Source organism: Lactuca virosa, chromosome 5 (genome assembly GCF_052849685.1).
Source record: "Lactuca virosa cultivar CGN04683 chromosome 5, Lactuca_virosa_CGN04683_v6, whole genome shotgun sequence".
NCBI classification, from domain to species: Eukaryota; Viridiplantae; Streptophyta; class Magnoliopsida; order Asterales; family Asteraceae; genus Lactuca; species Lactuca virosa.
The window spans coordinates 83,939,844-83,950,148 of NC_136430.1; positions in this window are offsets into that span (position 1 = coordinate 83,939,844).

Sequence of the window (10,305 nt, forward strand, 5' to 3'; positions counted from 1 at the left end):
GAACGTTCTAGGGTTTCTTCTGAGGTTAGGGAGGCTGATATGGGGGCTGGGGTTGAAGCCATTATGTTATATATATAGTGGCTCACCCTCAAATTGGGGTTTAAAGACTCTATACGCTGGGCGTACGCCCCCAACACCCGCGTTCATTTATCCACTCTACGCTGGGCGTAACCTATCTTACGCTGGGCGTACCCAGCCAATTACACGCATGCACTCCATGCATGCCTAGGACCCATTTGCCAGATATTTCCTTTAGGGACCATTGTTGACACTATCTTCAAAGTGTCATAACTCCTTTATTCTAAGTCCGCTTCCGACGAACTTTATATCCATGAAAAGGTGGCGAGAAGCCCTATGCTTCTAGCAACACTCCCCGACCCAAAACCTTCTCGAATAAAACCCATTGCCCATAAAAGACCGAAACGCCCTTACTCTTGATCTCGGAAGTTCATAAATAAGTACTTTTCGAACGGGGCGTTACAACTTTGGTCAAAGTCAATATCCAGCTGACTTGACTCGCCGGGTTGGTCTACCAACTCGTCGAGTCCATACTCATCTAACCCAATACAATCCCCGACTCTACTCGTCGAGTCTAGCAAGAACTCGACGAGTTTTGCTTCAATCATACCATCGGGACCATCTTCATCCGACTCACCGAGTTCATCCTTGAACTCGTCGAGTTCATCTCCCTCCTATGAATGTGTCTAGTTTATGACTCGCCGAGTTATATGAACAACTCGTCGAGTTCATCTTTATGGGTTGGAAGATTTCCTTGGACTCGCCGAGTCCCAAGAACAACTCGTCGAGCCCCATGAATTCCAGGTCTACAATCTTGTCTAACTTTGTTGAGTCCTTCTCTAGACTCAACCAGACCCCCAAAACAGCAAAGTTTGGGGAACCACTACCCGACCCGCCGAGTCCCAAGAACAACTCGCCGAGTCCACTAAGGTCCATGCCCATAAACTCGATTTCTGCTAAGCTCATCTCATCCAAAGGGTAGATCTGACCTCCTAGGGTCGATATAACACGTAAAGCCATGAACTTTACGTCCATGCATGGGTCTTTAAGCTCAAAAGGACCAAAAATGAGACCCACAAGATGCATGGGGCTCTCATGGCCATAGAGTTGACACCTTTATGCCATGAGACCCCTCCAAAGACCAAGATCTAAAGCCATAACTCTATAATACACTCCACAACCCAAAAATGGCTTAGAATACCCTAAATATACCAAAATCCAAGCCCTAAAGATGAATAAACACATGGAAGATCAAGATAGAAGCTTTTTACCTTAAATGAGCTGGAAATAGAACACAATCTCTGGATCTTCTTGTGAGAACAAGATCTATCTGATGCGTAGGGAAAGGGTTTGAAAAATCAAACCTTGAGTGAATGCTTAAGATCAATGTCTGCTTGCTAATAAGTGTTCAAGTCAAGCCTGGAAAGACCAGTCAAGTCTTAGATAATATATTCAACAAATGATCAAGTCATTAAATGAAGAATGAGAGTAAATGATCAATGTAAAGTTAATAAATGAAGAACAAGAAGAATGTTTGAAAGAGGTTTGAAATATCTTAGAAAAGTGCCAAAAGTTGAGTGAAAGATCCGTTGTTGACTTGTATTGATTTCTCCTATAAATAGGAGTGAAGGTTACAGTGAATTAACTAAAGTGCTTACATAGGACTGGACAATAGAAATGTTTCTGACATTCTTATTGTCTAAATACAACAAAAGTCTAAGTCCTATGAAAAGTCACATCAATACAAGGACAAATATACTAAATGCACAAAAGACAAAATAGCGTCACTCCGGATCAGCATCCATTCCGGACATGAGAGTCATTCCGGAATGCCTTAAGCTTCACGTCTTCTTCTCTACTGGTCGGGACAGATTCCGGACCACTCTTGACTTCGGAACATATACATTTCGGAATGAGTACTAAGGATTGCTAGAGGTCCACTTTCAGGTTCCAACAATCTCCCGTAAGTGAACTTAGCAATCCAGCAAACTTAGTTCATTTCTTCCTTGATGAAGGTGTAGGCTCTGAACAAATACTTTCGGACCGCAATGTACCACACCAATTGACTCACAAACTTTGCCTTGACTTGTTCCGGAGCATCAGACTTGGACTCCCGGGATATGAACTTCTTCAGAGCTTTGGTCGGAACTAGATGTTTATCAAGGACTCGGAAGAAGTCCTTCTTGTTTGTCCTTCTGGTTGTGTAGACAAACCCTAGAACCGGTTCTTCAATAGGACCATCTGCAAGAATTTCAGCTTCCAGAAGAACAAAGTCGATTTTGGCAACAAATTGTTCAGTTCCGTATAGGTGTGCAAGATCATAATCACATCGGCTAAATTCCGCAACATAATCTTTCAGAAATCTTAGAGTAGCATGGTAAGCTCCCATACTGATGTCTTCCTTTTGATTTTCTCTGAAGTAGGCAGCTAAAGTGAGGATGTCATTAGGATTCATGGTGGGAAAATCAGCATCAGTAACAGTCCGAGGTGTTGGCTTGTTCCGGAGTAGGTGAAAACGGAATAGAGGACAATTGAGATCAAATTTGACCAAAATTTTTCTTCCGAAACCCTGAACTTTGGTAATTCTCTTCCTCATCCACACTTCCTTGAAAGGTTGAGCGTGCTTAGAGTAGAAAGTTTTAAGTCTTTCTCGCTCAGTCATGATAATCACTTCCGGATTGTCTGTTGGGTGAAGAGGGGCAAATTTGGTATAGAATTTGCTGTAGGGATAGAGAGGAAGATCCAGTTGTTTGGAGTCATTGGTGGGAACGTCGTAGTACATGTACGGAACTATTTCTTCAGCCTGGAGAATGCCTTCACGGCAAAGAGGAGAGATGCCACGCATTGGATCGGGATTGTCTTTTAGAGCTTGGATCCGAATGCTATCCTCTAATGGATAGTTGATTTCCTTCTGAGACCATCCATGTTTTCGCTTGAGAGGAGGTCCAGAGAAGAAGTCTTGTTGCTCATCAGTCATAGGTTTCTTCCCTTTGTCTCTTTGAAGTGCAGATATAACGAGCTTCATGTTTTCATCGACCGTAAATTCCAGAGTGGGATTTGGAAGAGGTTCTTTCGGAATTTCATCAGGGATCTGTAGAGGAGAGCCCTGGTCGAATGGAGCAATTTTTGGGTCCGGAATGGGGGGATGCATGGAAGGAGTGGCTCGGAAGGCTTGAGCGGTTAGAAAGGATTTTGCCTTAGCCATTTGAATGCCCATTCGGATAGCATCAGGAAGAGAGGATGTCCAGGAAACAACATACCATATTCTCTTTTGTTCTTCTGTCATTTCCTTCGGAATGGTCAACTTGGGAGCTTGAAGACCAAGAACTCCCATAGGAGCTTTATCCGGAATATATTCGTCTTCATCTTCACTTCCTTCTTTTTCTACGGAGTTCCCTAGCATTCCAGAGATGACTTGAACTTCTTCTTTGGAATCTAGGTCTTCATCTCAGAGTGTAAATTCCGAGGCGGGTTTCCAAGGTTTGATTGGGCCTTCTCCCCCTCTTGCATCGGTGGACTTTGGAACAGGTGCAAGTACCAAAGTGTTCTGGAGATCATCAAATTTTATGAAGACTTTCTGAAGGCCTATGTTGAGATGAAGAGTGAGGGTATCGTAGGCTTCGGACGTAGGAGCTTGTGCAGCAAGGTGATCAAACAGATGCCCTAGAATGGCTAACATTTCATCATACTTCCTATTCGGAACATCAACGGTATTCCAAGTGGAGCGAAGAAGCTTGATGAGGACTTGCTGAATGATCATGTTCATTTCATCCTTCTTTCTGATCTCCTTCTCCATTATTTGGATTTGTTTCTCATGACGAATGTGGGTCTGCTTAATCAAGTCGTTGGTAGCAGCCACCAAGTCGTCATGGACTTTGAGCATGGAGGTAATGGTGTTGAGGTAGTGATCAACCAGAATGTCATATTTGGTGTCAACTTCCTCCATTGTGTGTTTGATCTGGAGGGATATTAACTGATCCAGCTGGCCTTCTCTTTCAGCAACAGATGGTCCGGACTGCTGTGATATTGACTGAAGAATGACATCAAGTTTGGAGTCAAGTCCGGAGACTTTTTGATGCATTTTCGTGTTGAGCTCTATAACGGAAGTTTCGATAGATGACACTTTCTTCATAGTGTCCGAGACATTGGTCTGAATCTCGAGGAGAGCGAAGGGGTCAATATAGTCACCAGCTGATGATTCAGAATCAGAGTTTGAGTGTTGCGGAGGAGCTTGGCGTGAGGAAGGATTTGTGGATGGACCCGGCTTGGTTGCAACATCATCTTCTTGCATTTTGGAGTTCGAACCACCAATCGGAGTGGTTGAGGAGGAGGATCCGAAGTCATAGGCAAACTTGGATACAGATGCCCTGGATTGAAAGTGGATTGAGGTCATGAAATTTGCGTCCGGAACGGTTTTTGCTTCATCATCTAGCATGACTTCTTCGGAGACCTCTTCATCCGGATCGTTTTGGAAGATGCTTTGGTGAGTTGTAACAGGCGGTAGTTTAGAAGTAAGTTCGTTGGCTGCATCGGCGTCAGTGGGAGGAACATAAGGCATATTGCTTTGGATGGCCCTGTTCCTCATGGAGATAAGAGTTGACTCCACTTGAGCTCTGGTGAGATCCGGACGTGTTGATGCGGCCCTGTTAACAAAATCTTCCCATTGGGGATCATTAGCACTTGGTCGTCCTGTACGCCTTCTGGGTTTCAGACCAGTTGGGGCTTTCGGAGTCAGAGAGACTGCTCCATCTCCGGAAAGCTTAGGGTCCGGAACAGGGGTTCCGGAGTGTGTGCTTGTGTGGGAATCGAAAGGAATATCAAATGTGACTCGTGGGTGTGTTCCAGGGGGTTGCAAGGAACTATGGTCAACACCGGCATCACCTTTTTGGGAAGGTGAGGGTGGATTATATGGAGACTCCTCGTGAGTGTGTGCATGTGATTTTGAAACATCGAGGGGTACCTCCGATGAGTGGGTAGGTGGGGTGTTCGGTCGGCCAGAATCAGCCGGAATGTCATGGGTGCCTTCCTATTGAGAGGAGGAACTGACTTTTGGCTTTCTTTTTAGGCTTTGGCTTGGTGGGAGAACCCTTTCGTTTGGCAGCTTTCTTAACCTTAGGTCCGGACGTGGTAGGATTGGCCTCTTCCGAAATCGGCTCAACTGAGACTGGGGCAGGTTGTGTTGGGTCAAACACAACCGAAGTCTCTAAGTGTTGTTTAAGATAAATGGAATCTGAAGGAATTAGGGCCAACATGTGGTCCGGAAGTCGTCTGACCGGACCAAAAGAGGATTGGTCCGGAATCTTATAAGCCTTAACAACTTTGAATGAGACACATACCTCCGGAGGAATTGTGTTAACTGGAAGTGGTTCGGAAAGCTCCTTGAAGATTTGTCGAAGCATCAGTGCCCAGAATATAGGGCTTGAAATTTCATTGTTCTTCCTCTTGATGGCAAACTTGCAAAAATCTTGCTATAAGACTTCTGAAAGATCCAATGCATTGTCGCGTCCGGAGTAGATGTTGCAGACGACGTTGAGCCAGTCTTTGCTTAGCATATCAGTTCCTCCATGCTTTCCGGACATCCCTATGATGATGAAGTGCATGAGCACGGTCCAGAGTCTGGAGACAACACATTTCTTGAAATCTTTAGCCTTGTAATCTTGAGTGTACCCGATGTAATTCAGTCGTTGGTTCTTGGACTTTGAAACCCCTTGGGTTTGCTTTTACACCAATTGCCTTAAGGAAGGTCGATTTGTAGATGGGAACTGTTCTGTCACCGATGATTGTAGTCTCTAGAGCACCATCTTTGAGTTTGATACTGGTAAAAGCATGGTGAAGATGATGAAGTGGTAGTGGAGGTTCAGGGATTTTAGTGAGGGGAAGGGAGATAGGGTGATTTGAAATAAACTCGATCATTACCCTGATGGATTCATCGTAATCCATGGGATTTATTGAAAAAAGTTGAGTGGTGTCTCTCAGAAAAGGTTATGGATCGGCAGATGATGATGAACCCTTGGAACCTTTGGATGATTTCTTTCTTGCAATAGATTTCTTTGGGGTTGAGGCAGTTTGAGTGGGTTTCTGTGGAGACGCCATTGTTGCGGGAAGATGAATGCTCAAAGAACACGAAGAACACAGAGAGAAATCGAGGATTTGGAGGTATTGGGTGCGTAAAGGGAAAAAAGGGGGTTTGGATTGGTATTTATAGGTAAGGTTAGTGGGTCGGGTCAGTGGATGTAATGATGAGGCTCCGAAAGTGAAATGGGTCGCATTAAATGATAATGAGGTTTAGGGGGGCTGATTTGACTTGGGAGGTGAAAGGTACGGGTGTTTGTGGCTAAAAATGGAAGTTCATAACCGGCGAGTCGATGGCTACTTTATGGGGACGTGCAAACGTGTCACGAAAATCAAGGAGAATAGGATAGGATCTTCAGAAAAAGTAACCGTTGAGACATAAAACGTTTCACCTTATAATCCTTTGGTATTCCAGATGAGCTGTTCCAGACAGAGTATGATCCAGAGAAGAAGAGATTGTGTTCCGGAACATGCTCGTTTTGAAAAGAGGTCCTGAATGAGAAATGATCCGGAGAGAGTTTCGATTCAGGAGTCAAAAAATTCAGTGTCATTTAGGAAAAGATGTGTGATTCTGGAACGGAAATCTTGTTTGATTTTGAAAAGTTTGAGATTCCGGAGTAAAGATTATGGGATAGAAATTCAAGAATTTTTGGAGTGAATTTGAAAGAGTTTCCGGAACAAGATTGGGAAAGCATTCCGGAGTGAGATTTTTAACAAAATTCTGGATCAAGTTTTGTAAAACATTCCGGGGTGAGATTGAGAGACCTTCCGGAGTGAATTTTGAGATTTTGGAGTGGAATTTCGGGATGCTATTATGAAGTATATTCCGAGATGAGAATTCGAGCACTATGACAATGTGGACTTTAAATAGCAAACAATCAGGATGAACTGTACAACTTAAAAACTCAAGTGAAGGTCAGAAATAAAGACAAGTAAAATGATCCTATGTATTCCGAGAGAAAGTAGTTCCGAGATGAAAATATTTTGAGATCGGAACTAGATTTCTTTCTAATACGTCTATCAAAGAGAGCAAGTCTCTTGAAAGAACAGAGGATCTGGTATCATCATACCCATCTTGTTCAGAAAACCGTTGAATTTGGTTTCGTCTAATGCCTTGGTAAAGACATCAGCAATCTCATCATCAGATGGAACAAAAATGAGTTCAATGTCACCATTAAGTACATGATCTTTTATGAAATGGTACCTTATATCGATGTGCTTTGTCATTGAGTGCTGAATTGGATTGTGGGAAATCGCAATGGCACTTTGAGAATCATAATAGATAGGAATGCGTTGAAAGCGGTAACCATAATCCAAGAGTTGAGATTTCATCCACAGAACCTGAGATGTACAGCTGGCAGCAGCGATGTATTCGGCTGCGGCTGTAGAGAGTGCAATGCAGTTCTGTTTCTTGGATGACCAACTGTCCAAACGACCACCTAAGAATTGACAACCACCTAAAGTGCTTTTTCTATCAAGTTGAAGACCACCATAGTTTGAATCTGAATAGGCTTGAAGTAGGAAGCTCTCATTTGCTGGATACCAGATTCCGAGACTCTTTGTACCTTTGAGGTATCGGAAAATTTGTTTCACAGCCAAAAGATGAGACATCTTTGGGTTGAATTGAAATCTGACACATAGGAATGTAGAAAACATGATATCCGGATGACTTTCTGTGAGATAGAGCAGAGATTCAATCATTCTGCGGTACTTCTTTTTATCAACAGGAACACCTGAAGGGTCGACAAAGATCTTGTGTCCAAAGCCCATTGGTACCTTGGCAGAGGCACATGTGTCCATTGAGTATTTCTTGAGGAGTTTCGAAATGTACTTCTCTTGGTGAATGAAGATTCCTCTGTTAGTCTGTTTGACTTGGAGGCCAAGAAAGAAGCTTAACTCCCGATTCATGCTTATTTGGAATCGATTGATCATAAGTTTAGCAAAGTCAGCAACCACAGATGAATCCGTACATCAAAAAATGATATCGTCCACATAAATTTGTACCAGCATGAGATGCTTTTCATTTGATCTTTGGAATAAGGTGGGATCTAGAATTCCTCTTTGAAAACCGGAGCGTTTGAGAAAATCAGTGAGTGTCTTGTACCATGCCCGAGGAGCTTGCTTGAGTCCGTAGACAGCCTTCTGGAGTTTATAACAGTAGTTTGGAAAGGAGAGATTAATAAATCTGGGGGGCTGTTGAAGGTATACTTCAGTGTCAAGTTCACCGTTAAGAAAAGCACTCTTAACATCCATTTGGTAAACTTTGAAGCCTTTATGAGCAGCATAAGCAAGAAAGATTATGATGGCTTCAAGACGTGCAACAAGAGCAAAGGTCTCATCGTAGTCGAGCCCTTCGATCTGAGTAAATCCTTTTGCCACCAATCTAGCTTTATTTCTAATGATCACCCCTGCATCATCTAGTTTGTTGCGAAATACCCACCTTGTACCAACAATGGGATGATTCTGAGGAGGAGGCACGAGAGTCCAAACTTCATTTCGGTCAAATTATGCCAGTTCTTCTTGCATGGCTGTAATCCAGCTAGCATGCTCCAATGCTTCCTTGATGCATTTGGGTTCAACCATGGATATAATGCTGAGAAATGACATTCATTTTGGATACTAGTAGCAGAACGAGTCTGTACACCAGCATTGGGGTTTCCGATTACTTGGTTTGGAGGATGATCCTTTGTCCAAACATGTAATCGTGGGAGTTCTTGTGCAACCGTCGATCCGATATCAACAGTGGAATTGATTTTCTCCCCCTGAATGGTTTGAATGTGACGAAGATACTCCCCCTGAACTTCTGAACCAGAGAGGTTGACATCATCATCAGAAGGGAACTCAAAGAAGTTTTCATTTTCATCAATGTTGAGAGGATTGGAGTCATCAAAATCAGCAGCTACATCTTGGAATCCATCCACATTTGATTCAAGAGAGGGATTAGCATTCTCCCCCTCAACCTGAGAAGGTTGAAATTGTTCGGAATCAAATGGAGGGAGGCTTGGGATCGGACCGGAGACATTTTGTGAGACTGGAGCTTCCGAAGTGAGGATTAGAATGAGAGTTGGTCTTGATCGAGATTCCGAATCAAGAGCGGTTTCGGAAAGACCAAAGAGAGTTTCAAAGTCAACTTCAAGAATTGTTTGAGGGATCAGACATCCTGGCGGAGGAGCATCAGACTCCATAATGTGAGTTGTAATGTGAGTGGGGCCAGAATTCCGAACGAAGTTGTCATCGAAAGTAATGTCAAAGCTTTCTTCCAGAACACGAGTTCTCCGGTTAAGAACTCTGTAAGCTTTCGATTTTTAAGAGTACCCAAGGAAGATGGCTTCATCAGCTTTAGGTTGAAACTTGGTAAGCTGATCACGGTTGTTCTTGATGAAGCATCTGCATCCGAATACATGCAAAAACGAGATTGTTGGCTTCCGACCATTCATTGCTTCGTACGGTGTCATGTTGAGGCGTCAACTGATGATACTCCGATTTTGAGTGAAGCAAGCAGTGGATACGGCTTCAGCCCAAAGATAGAGTGGTAGATTTGCGAAGTTCAGCATGGATCGAGCAGCTTCAACGAGATTTCTATTGCGTCTTTCGACTACACCGTTTTGTTGTGGAGTATAGGGAGCTGAGAAGTTGTGGTCGATTCCTTTTTCAGTGAGGAATTTCTCAATGGTGGAATTAGTGAATTCCGATCCATTATCACTTTGGATTCTCCTAACTGGGAGTTTGATAAGAACTTCTATTCCTTTGATAAATTTGATGAGCTCAGAGGCTGTTTCGGATTTCAGCCTTAGGAAGAAGACCCAAGTGAACCTTGTAAAATCATCAACAATCACAAGAATGTATTTCTTATGATGAAGACTTTCTACAGTGGATGGTCCACAAAGATCAATGTGTAGAAGCTCCAATGGTTCTGAAATGGACTTTTAGATGATAACAGGATGACCCTTCTTCGATTGCTTACCACACTCACAAGCAGCACATAAATGATCATTTTCAAATTTGAGAAGAGGTAAACCTCTCACCATTTCGCCTGATACGAGATCATTCATGTACCGAAAGTTTAGATGAGCGAGCCTTCGGTGCCATAACCAGCTGATGTCAGGAACAGCTTTGAAGAGAAGGCAGAGTTGTGGTTTGCCAATAATCATGTTGATGTCGAGCGGGTACATTTTCTTGTTACGAAGTGACTTGATTAAACACTCCTTTCGGTCT